Below are 17,037 nucleotides of genomic sequence, written 5' to 3' on the forward strand. Positions count from 1 at the left end.
TGAACCTATCACTGCGTATAACTTCCATACTTTTAACTATTTCAGCTCAATTATTTCATGTTCAGCCTGAACACAAACTCCACTTGGTCAAAGGCTAAACAGATGGCACATGTATGATGTATTTTCACATCTCTCTTACAGTTTAAATAGAATCCAAAATGTATGTATGCAAGGGGAAAACTATTTTGTGCCAGAGGAAGACAGAGAGATAGGTGACAGATGTGTGGTTTTGTTGGACAGACAGAGAGATGGTGTCACCGTGGTTCTGACTGAAGGAACATATCATAATAATAACATCAGCAAACACAGATAACATTCTTACTGCTGCCACACTTCCCTGATAAGATATCCTCAATGACATGCTGTGGCTAGACCCGTGTTCATTGTCCATATGTCAGTCTTTCACACACACACACACACACACACACACACACACACACACACACAGACAGATGCCTGACACAATCACCGCACCATACACACACACAAAAACATATCCCTCGTACATTGTTCTAAAGCTCATAACCCTTTCTTTGTCTGGTCCACATTTACTCCATCTCTGGAGTAGGCGCACCCACCCACACCCACCCACCCACCCACACACACACACACACACACACACACACACATACACTTGACCTGGCCCCCGTTCCCCCTCCTTCTAAACCGCACTCCCACTCCCACACACACACTGATACACACACACACACACACACACACTCCCTAGTCCCTAGAGAGTGTGACAGAGATTGATGATGGCCTATTATTTCATGTCCAACTGAGCACTGCACAGCCCCGCACACGCGCACACACACACTCACATACACGCTCATTTGCTAAAACACGCACGCACTCACTCACAGACACACACACACACACACTCATGCATATTTATTGTACTTTTGCCTAAATGACGGGGAATAAAGATTATACTGCTGGTTAAATGAGCTGAGTAACACTAAGATAGATGTATCATGTGATACAAAAGACAAAATATGTAGGAAATTGAAAATCCTCAAGAATATATTCACTTAAGCGATGTTGCTAAATCCAGAGGCACCTCTGACACCCCATCCCCCTTAAACATACACACATCGTATACACACACACACACACACACACACAAAGGCACCACCTGCTCTTAGCAATAATCAAATTCTGTTCGTGTTTTAGCGTTTGAACCTGTCTCATTTGCATTTACAATTTCGGCATTTAGCTGACGCATTCATCCAGAGTGACTTGCAATGTGTGGAGCAGAAGAAAAAAGCTCAGATTTTTAATCACAAAATTACAAGTAACCAACAGTAAGGAGTGTAAAGGTCAGTCTGATATGAGCACAGAATGATGTTCCAAAATAACAAAAAATGGTGCAAGGAAAATAAGTCAAGGACAGAGATAAATTTGTTTGTTTTTTTCAGGACAAAATCAACGATTGGAGATTCAGTTAGGCGGGTGAATATGCCGTCAGTAAATATATTTTCACCCCCTCTTTGGTTCTGTCTGGAGTGAGAAGGCCAAGGGTCTCCCCATCTCTGGGAAGGACAGAAGAGAGTCCAGATGACTAAAGCTCTATTTCATCAGTCATTTTTATATGTCCTCATTCACTTCCTTTTGGCACTCTCATTCAGTAGAATCTCTGCTGCACTCTTAAGTGCTCTTCCATTAGTCTGAAACCTCGGCTCAACTTACTTGAGACACAACCTTCAAAGCCAAGTGTGTGTCATTAGTGAATCTTGCCCAGAATGCATATACACACTATTTATTCATTATTTCCCATGAATAACAACCCATTAGAGAACGTATTCAAATACATTTGCAATATTTTATCACACAATATACATGGATTGCTGTTAACTGTTTTGGCCAAGTATATTCCATTTCAGGTGCTGGTCTGTCCCTAATTGTTCTGACTGAGTCAGGAAACTTTAATCCTTTTTTTTTTTAAGATTATTTTTTTTGGCCTTTTCAAGCTTTATTTGATAGAGACAGCTGAAGAGTGACAGGAATGTGGGGAGAGAGTGATGAGGAATGACATGCGGGAAAGAGCCACAGGTCGGATTCAAAGCCTGGGCTTCCACAGCAAGGAGCCTTTGAACATAAGGCGGCTGCTCCACCGCCCCAGGAAACTTTAATAATTGTAGAAATATAAATGATAAAACACTTACAGCATGTTGTGATTTAACTTTGTTGTTGTTGGCATATATTAATGTGTTATTAATATATATCACACATGCCAACATAACACAGCAGAATGACAACGAGATAAGATACCAGCACTTGGATCAGGGATATATCCATGATGTCTTGACCGAATTTCTCTGCTGGAAAAGAGTGTTGGTGGGTCGGTGGTACAGTGGTAAGCACTGTCACCTCACAGCAAGATGGTTCCTGGTTCAAACTTCGACTTCTGCATGGAGTTGCATGCTCTCCCTGTGTCTGCATGGGTTCTCTCTGGGAACTCTCTCCGTCCAAGGACGAGCACTTAATAGGTAAATTGGTGAATCATTGGTTGTCTCTATGTGCCGTGTGATGAGCTGGCAACTTGTCCAAAGTCAGATGGAATAGGCTCCAGACAGTGAGGATGAGTGGTTACAGATAATGAATGGATGGATGTATGGAAATGATGTGGACATGGTCATTTTAAAAACCATTGTTGGTCCTCACCAATCATACCTTTCCTGATCTTGTGATCTTTGCCTACATTGGCATTGAGATCACAGAGTAAGAGGGTCTTGTCCTCTTTTAGGATGTTTGTTAGTACAATGTCCAGTGATGCATACTCTCATTCTGTGAGTCATCCTATGTGGCATGGGCACTCGTAGTGATCTGGGTGCTCATTAACCTCAGAAGCAAATACATGAGCTACTCATTTTAGTGTTTTTTTTTCCCATACCTTACTTTTCGTCCACTACTTTGCCATTCTGGAAAGGTGGGTTTCTGTTAGGGCAACAAGGTCAATCGTAAACCTCCTCAGCTCCCTTGCAATAGTCACAGTTTTGCGTTCAGGTTGATCACTAGAGGTACTGTCCATTCATAGTTTTTTTGTTTTTGATGATTATGAACCGTGAATAGTGAACCCACTAGCTGCATCATACCAGTCAGGTTTTGATGAGGCAGACTTTAATAGCCCCCCCTTTTAGCCCCTTCTCCATGTGGGGTTAGCAGAGTAGACGCTGAATAAGGCTGCTGGGAGTCATGCTCGCTGTGACTGCGTTCAGACATCAAGATGACTTTTGCAAACACCCACCACCTATGGGCATGGCTATGCATGTCAAGGAGCACTGTCCTGCTCCCATCACTATTTCTTGATTGCAATAGAATATAGGAGACAGTGCACAAATGACTTACTGCTGGCCAACAATGATGGCCATAAATCTGGTTATGGTCCTCTTGGATTTATGTGTAGCATTTGATACTATTGAGCATAAGATTCTCTTGGACTGTCTGGAAACCTGAGTTCTCCCTGAAAGACTGGCATTTCTGCTTTGTCATTGTTAATGCTCGGTCAGCTACAACAGGTGTTCACTGTGGGGTGCCCCAGGGTTCAGTGCTGGGTCCAAAATTCTATTTTCCATTTACATGCTCCTGCTTTGCCACATTATTCATCAGACATATTTTTATGTTTGATTCCATTTCCAGTTTCTAGTTTGCAGATGATCAATAAGCTGTGATCACTGTGTGATATCACAACCAGAACGCCTTCATGATATCCAATGGTGGATTTCACAAAAGTTCCTGCAGCTAAATGCTGATAATAACAGTATTTTGGTCTGAGGTCAAGATTGTGCAAATTATCAAATGTCATCAAACAGTATCAGGTGTCTATCCCATCCAATAACTCAGCATTGCAGAAACCTTGGTGTCATTTAAAAAAAAATCAAAACTTTAACCAAAGATTTCAAGGATCAGACCATTTCTGACTGCCAGAAATCTGGATATTGTCATTCAAGCTTTCAAACACCTCAGGTTGGCTTGGTTCCTTAAATTATATTTTTTTACCCTTTCCTTACTCCATTCAAAACTCTGCTGCCAGGATTTTAACTCAGACAAAGAAACATGATCACATCACACTGATTTTGGCTTCCTTACACTGGCTGTCTGTTGCTTATGGAGTTGATTTAAAGATTTTAGTGATTACTTATAAAGGCTTAAGATGTCTTGCCCCAAGCTGTTTAGCTGATCATTTCATACCCCATGTCCCTTCTTACTTACTTAATGTGTTCTGCTTTATTTAAAGCACTTTGTAACTGTGTTTTGAAAGGTGCTATATAAATCAAGTTTATCATTGGTATTATTATATTGGTAGTGGGAAAAGACCTTTAGGAGAATGTCTGTGCATGGGATCTTTTTACATGAAGAGACTGGTGCACAGTTAGTCACCACGCAGTCCTTGACGGTAAGAAGGACAAGGTCCAATGGCAAAGAATGTAATACGATTAGGGCCCTCTCACTGCTGCAGCTTTCTTCTAAACTGTTGTAGTGCTGCTCCCAGATCCTACCACCTGAACATCTGACCAGCCACAGTCGATGGTTTTGATCACTCTTTGACTGCAGATAAGATAAATCCTAATGAGTTTGGATGGTCTATTGATCATTCCCCTTGCTCCTTCATGATGCTGGCATTTGTGTTGTATCTATTGGATAGATTGCCAAAGAAATAGGTACACACATATGAAGAATAACTCATCCTCTGACTTTTCATCTAGCACAATCATCAGGTCAATTCTTTGGTGCTAACATGCTGAATTAAGATGGTGTCAATAGAAAAGAGTATATAAATATTGTATCTATTGTGATTGTGGACATGCTGTCACCCTCTTATGTTGCCTACATGTCTATGCTAACATGTCTATGCAGCTGACCTTTAGCTAACTTGTCAAGAGATGATGTGCAAGAGAGAGAGAGAGAAGAGGTGTACTCTGATGGGATGTCACTGCTCATTCAATCAAGTATCTCTTCTTGGTCTTGTGTATTTTAAGCTCCTTAGATCAGTTCCTGCACAGGACCGGGCCTGGAACTGGCATCATTCATCTTTCACATAGAAAGCATATTTGATTCACTACATTATCAGGCTGGAGACAACACATATTTCTTGAAAATTAATACATGCACTGAAATGACTGGGAGGACAAAGAGAGCTGGCAGAGGAGTTGACGTTGAATTATCAATGCTTTAACTCCATTGTACCACTGCTGGGATATGTGACATTTAAACTGAATTTGAACTTGGAGCTTTGGCAAAGAAATCAAGAATATGCTGTTTTTTTTTTATCTTGACTGCATTAATCTGTTTTATTTCAGCATTTTGATAGCAAGCATCAAAGTAAACATTTGGTTTAATCACTGTTTCTTATTTATCTTTTTTTTTTAAATGAATAGGAAAATCATCATTTCTGTTTATTTGTACTGTGCACTTTAATCTAATGCTTATTTTAATTTTTCAGTTCCAATTTGTTGCCAGATGATTTGAAGTATATTATTGTGTTGAATAATTGGAATCAACATGAACTGCTGTGAATTAGTTTTTGATTGATTTGGGGCGCTTTCATTAAGTATATTTTATTCGAAAGGTTTTTTTCTGTTGGTGGAGCGGACTTTCAGTCGAAATCATCAAATACAGAAAATGCTATTTTATCTCTAAACTCTAACCACAGGAAAAGTATCTGCCAGCCTTGTGAAGTACAGATCTCGGTCAAACTGGGTTGCGTAATGAATGCCTCTTGGTTGTTCAAGCCTCAGTCCATGTTAATAAATAATCAGTCAGTTAGATGAATATTTCACTCTATGTGTAATGGTTAAAACTCTTCTGAACTGCAGTGTCATATGTGCTGTTTCCAACATATGCAAGTCTTTATGTCTGGATGAGTATTACTTGGTAGACTAAAATACACACACACACACACACACACACACACACACACACACACATACACACTATGTCATGTAGTCTTTAACCAAAGAGAACAGACCATGTCCAGGGATCATTCTATGACCCTACCCTGATATCTGGTGGTGTGGATGGAGCTCAGGCAGTCATACCACCCCTCTGCTTTTATTTTAGACTGTCTTGACTCTACAAAAGAGTCTGGCACCAGCTCTATCCAAACAACAGGCAACACAGGCACCAGAGCACTTAGAGATATGAGCCGTTCTGCCAATTTTAAAGAAACAATCTATTGTAGTTTGGCTTTAGACTTTCAAACTCTCAAAGATAGCCTAAATATAGTTTTCAGTGTAATTATTATATTATAGCTCTCATCTATCTATCTATCTATCTATCTATCTATCTATCTATCTATCTATTGATTGATTGATTGAAATCATTTTATTTGTACAGCCTAAAATCATAAATTTGTCTCAAAGAGCTCTACAGTCTGTACAGCCTTTCACCCTGCCAGCTTATAATAGGAGATGTGATATCCATATGGCACAGTACGTATGCACTGTTTGTATATTATATACCACGTTTGTATAAACAGACAAAAATATCTTCTTTCTATATTTTAATTTCTGCACTATTTGGTCTTTATATCTGAGATTCACATTTCTATCTGTGTGATTTTCTTTTCATACATATTGTATGAGTATTGTTATAGGGAGCCTGAAAACAGAATTTCATTGCCAAAGACTGCCTCAATGTAATTGTTGTGCATAATGACAAGAAGAGCTGGAATGTATCAACTGTAAAAATCCTCCCTGTTAGATAGCATCAATCTGTAATGCTCAGTGAATGCTTTTTGTATAGTAATGCAGTTTTCTTCCCTCAAACTGACCGAGACTGCTGCTTTAATTGATGCTATGAATTGACAGTATGCTCACTAAACAACTAGTCTGTATTTTTGGTAACAGTGTTCTTTACTGAAGGACACAGCAGTGTTGAGAATGTGCATGTGCGATTGGAACATGAGGGCTCTAGAAAGACGGACCTGTCAATTCGTCAGACCTGACCCCAAAATCTGACAGTTACAAGTCATGTTTCGGATATCTGAAATGTTATGTCATCAAACTTCATTCCACCCGCTACACACAAAAAAACAACCTAATGACCCCAGAGATGCAGTTGAAATCACAGAGAGCTGCTGAAAAATGTGTGTGAGGGTGGAACCGCTATCACTTACAAAGCAAGAGAAATGCAACAGACCTGAGACACCTGAAGGCAGCATTTTTTTTCCATAACCTTGCTACTTTTATTGTAAGAAAAGTATCAGTGAATTTGGAAGTTGTGCAGACACAGTTATCTTTACAACTACTACGGCAGAGTGGAAAAGGCAATAAAACTTACTATTTAGTTTTGATTAAAGACCTTGCTGATTCAAAAAATATTAATAAAACAAAATAACTTGCAGAATATTCATTCAAACATAATTTCTAATTGAATCCAATCTTAAAAAATGAATTTAAGATATACTTTATTATGTCTGTTGCTATTAGCTATAGGTTACTTGCATATTACATCTGTATTATCACACTGTGTGGGTCTGTTGACCAGCAAATGACTTCCATCAGCTCTGGCTGCAGAAGTGTCGTTTAATCAAGAAAGCAGAGTGCTACAAAAGTAAAAAGGCAACAAGAGTTTTAACAATGAACTCCCAAAATGTCAGCGTTGTCAGGCCAACAGTCAACATTGCAAATGGAAAGTGGTTAGCTGGTAGTAAATGTCCTATGAGACTGACTCGCTACAGGCCGTGCTAAGTTGTCTATCCTTGTCAGTCATGTGACCCTTACCTTCAGGTCATAGCGGTCCATCAAGAGTCTCCCAGTTGGTGCTTCTGTCAGTCCAACAGTTTTGTTGAGGGCATCTTGACATTTTGACAACCACAGGGAAACTGCTTTGAGATTTTGGTATGAACATTCATGGTACCCCCTGAGCTTTTCTCTGTCACCTGCAATCAAGCCAAAAGTTAACACATGACCAACACTTACAGCCCTGAGAAAGAGCAAATGAAGCACTGCATTTATAAACTGGTCCACAGCAAGGATTCGTTTTCAGTGAACATTATACTGATAAGTTCAGTATCTGTGACTTTACTGTACTTTATAGACACACTGTATATATACACTTCATGTTAATAGAAAATGTAATCCAGGGTATATGTTCTGTTCACTTGTCCACTGCTGGTGATTTATTTAAAACTCAAGGCACATTTAACCACTTAACTAGTGGTTTGCCCAAGAAGGACGGTGCTGCGTCAGGTAACGTTGTCTCCATAATCTCGTAGTTTACACACTTTGAGAGAGTTTGGGATGAGCTGGAACACAGCAACCAACAAGTGCTCAGCATATATTCAAACTCCTCAAATCATACGAGGTGATGACCTGCACATGTGCCATACTGACCACATACTATAATTCCATATGGGTTACTTCATATTTTCACAATGTAGAAAGTAATACAAATAATGAAAAATAATAATAATGAGAGGGTGTTTCCAAACTTTTGAGTGCTACTGTATATAATTCAAATTCACAGCGTTTGCTCTCACGGTAATGATTATTATAAGCTGTTACAGGACTTCATTTGTTGACTTGTTTCTTCAGCCACAGCTCTGACCAGATACAGTAGCTCCTGCCATATTTAATCCAGCAGTGTTGTGTAATATTGTACCGGGCAGTAAAGCAGTCCTGTACCAAAGTAGGCTTCAGGCTTAAGGCGGAGCAATTAACACCTTTTTATGGCACAGCATTAATTCCCTGGCAATGCCCTTGCCCATCGGATCATGTTCTTTGTATGCTGCCTTCGCAGTTAGTTGCTTTGAAGAGAAACTGATATATGGAATCGTCTTCCACACTTCTCCTCATGACTAATAACCTCACTGAGTGGTAGGAGCTTTAAAAACCTGCTAAATGACACTCTCAAGAATCTCTGTGCTGATTCTGAAGACAAATATTAAGAGTGTGTGGATGGAGGGAAGACTAAAAGCACCTTTGCTTTTCTCCAGATGTCGTTTTCTCTGAAGCTATAAGTGGCATATCATGCCTAACACCACTTTTAGCAGATGAGACAGCAGTGGGGGTAATCAGTCTGCGTGAGGATGGCAGGGGGAAATATGCAAACTACAAAGAGCTGCTTTGATTCTGCCTGTTTTGAGAATTACATGGTAGGGCATAAATAATTATATTCACACTGTGGCTGATTATAGTCTGATGTCTTATGACTGCTTAAGTGAGTTTGCCATATTTGAGTCTAGACAACATTTAGGCTTTGTGTTTTTGGAACATTGTTGAAGGAGGTTACTAAGAAATATAACTGCCATGTTAACTTTAGCCTGTTCTCACTTAAGGTCACAAGCCTGCTTTTGTGATGTCAATAAGCAGCTTACATTCCTAATCAGTAGAAACAGAGGAAACCTCTGCTCTCCAGCTCGTGCTATGGTCAGCACTGTGGAAGGTAACTGAGTAAATTTACTCTGGTACTGTGCTCATATACAGTTTTGAAGTATTTAATTTTAGTACGCCACATTTTACATCTATTTCATAATTCTTTGTAAATATTGTACTTTTTACTCCTCTACATTTATCTGGCCACAACAGTTATTCATTTATATTTATTTATGAGACAAACATATAATAAGACACTTCTAAGACGAGACATTTCCCCTCTGAACGTCTCGCATTTGAGATCAAACGAGATCAAATGATTCAATAATACACACAAAAAGCAAATATTAGAGAGAAGATGAACTAAATGTTTGAGCATCTCTTCTCTCCTCCCTCGTTAATCATCTCACAATCCCTCAGATTTATCTGAGAGGAGCCTGTTCCCTTTGTTGGGAACCACTGGATTTAAGCACTGTATAGTACCTCAAGCTGCTCTCAGAATCACCTGCACCAATGTTTACCTTTATTCACTTAACAATAGTTTGTCCCCACAGTTTCAGTAAATGCTTTGACATTTATGGTTGAACTTAAGTTTCAGTTTTACTTTCGGTCGAGGTTTAACCATACAACCACGAGCCAACAACAGCTGCAAAGTCAAACAAATCAAACTCAAACTCAAACTTTTTAAAGCAGCTTGTTAAAAAAAAGAAATGAATGTTTACTAGTTCAGTTTTAGGACAGTTTATGTTGCTCTGGTTTAAACTGAGAGTTGCACATGTTGCCTGCTCAGGAATAAACTGTTAACAGTTTGTCAATTCAGGATACTTAATCATTTCTTAATTTTAATATTTAATGTGTTGTTAAAAATAGTTCAAGAACATAATTTGGTTAGCGTGTAGCCACCTTAGCTACCTAGACGGCTACATGCTGTCTGGTCTTATTTTTATTCTAAGTCTTGGTCTTTACCAAGACTTTGGTCCACCGAGGCTCCACGTCTTTACCCATTTTTGAATTAGCTGGTAACCAGAGGAGACAGGAGTGCCAAGATGGAAAAGACCAGGGCAACCATACTACGAGCTTCACAACAGCTCTTGAGAAACCTGTGATTGATGTCACAGAGACTACGTCCATGTTTCATAGAGTCTATGGTCTACAGCAGCTTTTCTCTGGGTCAAACAGTCATTGTGTGAAAAGGAAAGTCAGAAAGTCCCAGAGGAGTGAAAACGCATCTACCACCAAACCTCTAGAGGAGACTGACCTCTCTGAAGAGAACCTCCCAGAGACAACAAAGGTAGTCTTTGATGTGTCTGGGAGCTTCAGGCTGAACCTGTCCGTGTCTGGGGTTTAGGAAAAGTGGAAGAAGCAGGAGAGTTCAAACCAAATCAAATGAAGTTTTTTGTCACAAACATAATCATACCCCAACATCAATGTATTTTGAAAAGACTACAGAACAGACATACCAGAGCTGACTTGCCATCCCCTCACACATCGTAAGTCATTTAAACCCTTTTTACTGTCATGCTACGACAAGCCAGAATGAAAAGATTTGATGTAATAAGAAATAAAAAAATGATTAGAAAACATTCCATCCCATTCGGTGGTGTAGTGGTTTACGGAACTACTCAAAATATTGTTCTACACATTTCTGAAAAAGTTGATAACCTTATAACAAACCAAAGAGATACAAATACTTTACAACAGTACATTTTTTATACCAATAACTGTATGTCTCAGGGGGGTTAGCTGAGAACAAATTAGAAAGTTTTTTCTCCTCAGTTGAACTTCTAGTTTTAGCACAGGATGTAAAAGAACTCCAGGAGGAATATATCTAGAAGCAATCCACAAAGCAATCTGTGAACACAGGATAGGAAAGGCCACAGGGAATGATGGCTTTTCAGTAGATGTTCATAGGAAAAACGTAGATGGTATTGCCCCAATACTATTGGTCATCTATTAAAATGCTCCACAAAGAGGTCGGTGGTTATTACCTTATTGCGTAAAGGAGGGTAGAGATCCACAGAAATGTGTTGATTTCTAATCCTGTGGCTCTAATTAATGTGGATTTAAAAAAAAAAATCAAAGTCTTATCAACTAGATTGGAAGGTGGTTTCACTACTGAGACTGTTGCTTATTATGTGGAAGACAAGAAATGATGACACACGTTGATGACAATGTACGTCAAGGATTGCCTTTGTTACTTTTCATTTCTGCTATATTTCTTGAACCCTTGGTGGTTATAACAGAATAATACACTGTCAGAGAACACATCAGAGTGGATAATCTACTTCTTCGGTAACAATTCTGCTAAATTTATTCCATGGTAGTTTCATTTCATTTCATCAACAGCTGAACAGACAATGCAAATGAATCCACTGCTCTTTTCTGGAGCTCAAGCAGCTCTTATCTTACTTTCATCATCAACTGCTCTTAAAATGAGCAGCTGGGCAGTGTCAGATGTGTCTGTGCTTTCATCGCAGTCTAAAGAGACAAAAGTCTAAATTCACTTCCATGTTACCCACTTGTCTCTTAATGTCTGACGATATATCCTCAGTTCTCTGTGCAATGCTAATTTCAAGTCAGACAACTATTTCCAAATTCTTGTTTCTTTTCAGGGGAAAATTTTATCCCCCATCTTCATCACACGTCATTTGGTGTTGCTTGTCAGGCTAAATTTGAGTTTTGTTGCTGGACTGCGGATTTGTTCCTTTTAGTAGTTTAACTTTTTTAGACTGGACAGACTCTTGAAGAAGACATATTATATGTCCTTTATGAAAAAATCTAACTTTGAAACTGTTATTTCAAAGTAAATGTCCGACTAGATGTTATATCACTCTGTTCAAAGCTGCCAGAGTCCAGTGACAAAAACTGTAACTTTACATAAGTTCTGCCATGTAAAATTACAGTTTTTTTCATGTTGTTTTTTACAGCTGCTGGCTGCAACACTGTCACTCATACTGGACCAGTAAAATTTTAAGAAGTGTTCCCATTAGTGCCTTAGACACAAAAACATGGGGAAATAAGGTCAAGGCTCTAGGTTGAAGTCAGTCATTCTGCAGAGAGAGTTTACTATTGAGTCTCATTCCCAGGTTGTACTGGGATACTATCGCTTTGACAACCTAAAGAATTATATATGGAAGGACTTGGGAATTAAACTTGTCTATCTCCAGTTTGACTGACCCCACCTTTAATATTCATATCAAATTATTTCTCGTTTAGTGTTAATCAGCTCTCCCCTCAGTGCTGGTGTCATAGCAGAAAGTTTGACAGTGATGTAGAGTCAGAGACACAGTGTAAAAAGCCTTATTGAAAGACCAGCCTGTTCTTGCATTATGAATTCTCTTCCTTTCAGCAGACAAAGTTAGTATTGTAGAATTAATCAGTTACTCTATCATTTATGCCTTTTTACAGAGACTGTCATCTATTTTGTGTCCAGATTAATGCTAAACACTTTTAAAAGAGCAATCTGCTTTGCTGCTTTGCTGTCACAGCAAAGCAGATTTTTGATGAATAATTTCAAGGTGCTGAGGTTACTTTGAAAACTGTATTTGTTCAAATCTCTACATACTAAGATTCATATTCATATTGCACTTTAAACGTTAAACTAAAAGAAATTCACATTAAAATGACACGATGTGTGTATGCATCCTCTGTTTCAAGTGTGACATACAGTGGAAAGAAATGCAGAACAATAATAAGATCCAATAAATGACTGATGTTAATAGAAGCATCAGACATTGTCCTGTTTAAAACATTCAACACAGAGGCTCACAATTCTTATGCACATATAAACTATAAATTGAAGACAATACTAACTGAAACATGCAGAGCAGACGCACAGATATAAAAGCACGTACAGTGTATAAAATACAATACATGAGGGAAGACTGGCAACAGCATACAAACAAATAAATATAGAAATATAGTGAACACAGTAAATGAAAAAAAAACAGGAAGAGGAATAGAATGGAAATGTGGGGCCTGCTAAAAGAAAAAAATGTATTTCATCAATATTGCTGGATGGAATTCAGTGATTCCAGAGATTAATTAGTTCAACTGAATTTTGTGTAAGGCTGCAGATGATCAAGACTAGTAATTTTCTTTCTAAACCTGTTTATGTGAGCAGTAAAATTTTACACTGTTGCAGCTTTGTGCAAAAAGGCTTCATAATGCCGACTGTGTAAATCTAGTGTGCACAGTTTGAGAGGAAGCCAATGTGTGTCTTTGTGGAATCAGCTCAGGAGCAGGAGATGGTAGCCTGGATCAGATTTAGAGCAACAAAACGTGTGATGTTGTCACGTGAAGTCAAGCTGGGTTTTTGATCTGTCTCGTCATTTCCTGTTTTATTTTGAAATGTACCTGCCCTCTGGTTTCAGATCACTTGCCCTTCCCTTGTGTGTCACCTGTTGCCGTGATTCCTGATTGTCTCCACCTGTTCCCCATTACCCATCTGTGTGTGTCTATATAGGTTCTGTGTTTCGTCTTCTGTTCGTTCACCCAAGCCAGCTCCATAGCCTTGATTGTAGTCCCAGTGTGTCCCAGAATGATTTTTTTTTGTTGTTGTAACTTTTCTAGTCTTGCTTTTGGTTCCATAGTGTTTATTTTAGTTAAATTATTGTCAGACTCTCTTGGAGAGATTTTCTGTTCTTGGTTTTTAGTGTATAGTATTGTCTAGCCTCCACCTTACAGGAGAGTTTTTGTTTCTTCCCCGTTTATTCTAGTAGAGATTTAAGTTAATGTTTTGCAGCCTTTTGATTTTTCTCCTTGAGAGTGATTTTGATTAAGTGATTTTAAAGCTGGGCAAATCAGTACAGTCACGGATGTGTTTGGGGAGAGAGTTTCAGAGGGAGGAGGGCAGCTGCAGAGAAGGCCCTTTCGCTCCAGGTTCGGTGCTTGGTCCTGAGTGGTGGAGTCAGGAGGTTTGAACTGTATACGCTGTGGAACTGGGAGCCAGTGGAGGTTCTGGAGGACTGGAGTGATGTGGTCACATGTGCGGGTGTGAGTGAGCGGACGTGCAGCCGAGTTTTGGATGTACTGTAGTTTATATGTTGTAGAGGATGCTGTTGCAGTAATTAATTCTCAAATTGAATGAAATAAATGTAACTCAATTAAACATTTGAGGTGAGAAATGGTGCAATAACAGAATCTTTATTCACATTTGATCAGCACTGCCTAGTTTGACAGTTCTGTCTGAGTTTTGTGTGACTTTTCAGATTTGGACCTGTGAAAGTCCGCTGTCAACCATCATATAAAACCCACACTATATTAAATAAACCGTTGTGATGGTGGTCTAAATAGATCCAAAGCTGGAGGAATTCAGTTTGAATAAAATAGTGGTCAGACCTCGGTGATGAGCTTGGCAGATTCATCTGCATTACCAGGTTAGCTGTAGTCTTTCCTCACTTTCCTGAAACTCCCAATGAGTTTTCACACTCAACCAAAGAATTGTTAATTATCATTTGGGAGGCAGCGAGTTGATGTAAGGTAGTCCAAAGACATGCAGGTTATGAGAATTGGAGATTCAGAGTCCCTGTAGGTGTAACTTGTAACTGAACACTCAACACTTGTCATATTCACACACACATTCACACACTGATGGCAGAAGCTGCCATGCAAACTGCTCATCAGGAGCGATACACGGTTTCCAATGCAAAGTGTTCATGGTTATACTAAACTGTGTCTATTTATGTCAGGCCTGCGACTCCATGACCTGTCCAGGGTTTAAACTGTCTCTCAATCAGTGTGTGCTGGGGATATATTCCAGCCCGCCCACGTCTCAGGACAAATAGGTATGGACAAGCAAGAAATTTTAAATCTGGGGAGGCAAGATGAGAGGACTATGATGGGGAGGCAGCAGTGAAAAGGTAAGCACAATTTATGAGAACAACCTCTGAAACAAAAGAGACAAACAAGGAGATATGACAGGACTGTCAGCTGATGAGCACAGCACATACATTAATCAGGTGAGCCCGAGGTAGAAAAAAGGAAGACAGCTGTTGCCATGACGGCAGACACCTTAATTCTGATTCTAGATATCTTTTCTTGAGTTTAAGAAGATGGTCAGAACTTTAACTCCATTTACAGGAAATTTGTGACATTTTTCTCCACCAGCAGTTTTTCCATTTATTTCAAACATCAGATCATTAATTATAGTGGCAGAGCAGTCTGTGGCATACAGCACATAGGACAGCTTCAGCAGCTATTATCCATGCTCTTATCTCCAAGTGGAAAAGTCCCTGCCTGTTTGGCCCACAAAGTGCCCGTACAGTGTGTTCCTCATGAATCAAAAAGCAAATAAACAAAAGTCGATATGATCACTCTTGGTAATGAGAGTATCCAACAGCAAGGTTTTGTTTTGCTTCCCACAGAGACAAGCCTTGTGGGAGGCTGATAATAGAAAGGCCTTCCACCCACGTCCCTGCAGCCAAATACTACTCCAATCATGTCCTCCTCTCTCTGTTGGGATTTCAGCCTCATTTTCTCTCATCTGAGCTTTTCTTGGCAGTTTATTAAAGAGCGTAAAATGCAAAAAAAATGCACATGGCAGCTATGCGCTACACTGACCCATGAGTCAGCAAGTTTCTTGCCAAGACCCTACAGCAGCTGATTGTAGAGGTAATTTCCCCTTCATGAAATCAACTGTTGCAATGTTTGTCGGTTATGAAAAACTGTAGGTTTGGACCATGATGGCATGCAACTGCCAAGATGAATTCTGTCCATGCTTGATTAAAGGATGGTGTTCATTTTGGAACCTGATTTTCATTTAGTTCAGTGCACAGGTCACTAATAGGCAGACTGCAGTCTCTGTCCTGTCCAGACCCAGAGCCGGAAACAACATATCACTGAGTTTTATTCAGTTTTGTTGAAGATTACATTTTGACTGTCGACTCTTTTTTTCTGACACCGCTACTCAGCGAAAGGGACATCCTACCTGTCTCTGATTGGCCAGTACTTGTTGTTTTTATGGGTTGGAGTTGGTTGGGTTTAGGCACAAGGACTGAGATTGGTTGGGTTGGAGTTGGTTGGGTTTAGGCACAAGGACTGAGATTGGTCAAGGTGAGGTCAAGAATGTCAACCAATCACAGGCAGGGTAGGGTGGGCCTTCACTGATTAGAGTGGCAGTAACAGTGACGCAGAGAAAAATATAAAGGTGTGAGGAGACACGAGAGAGAAAAATATAAAGGGGTGTGTGTGTGTGGTGTTATGTATGTGTGATATATATATATATTATATATATGTGTGTATATATTATATCTATATATATATTATATATATTATATATATAATATATATATATATATATATATATATATATATATATATATATATATTTATATATATATAAAAATAAATAAATAATAATAATAAATAATTGTTATGTATAACTAAATTATGCAACTTCAACATGATGATGCTGCAGACCTGAACATGAGCAAATGTTCTCTATCCGGACCTCCTGAAATCAGAACTCCCTCTGGTTTAGTGTATCTTACATTGTTGAAATAACCAGAATAACACTGAAGATTGTATGTATGTTTTTGATGGAAATGGGCATCTACACCACAGTCCAAGTTTATGGAGGGATAAAGAAATGAAATGATTGTCATGCTGTATTTAAGAACAACTTGTGGATTTTATACTAAATGCCAGGGCCGGTCTTAGCTATGGGCAATGTGGGCGACCGCCCAGGGCGCAATCTCCGCATGAGCGACCGAAAAAAAAA

The sequence above is a fragment of the Larimichthys crocea genome, chromosome XXIII, assembly GCF_000972845.2.
Source record: "Larimichthys crocea isolate SSNF chromosome XXIII, L_crocea_2.0, whole genome shotgun sequence".
Classification (NCBI taxonomy): Eukaryota; Metazoa; Chordata; class Actinopteri; family Sciaenidae; genus Larimichthys; species Larimichthys crocea.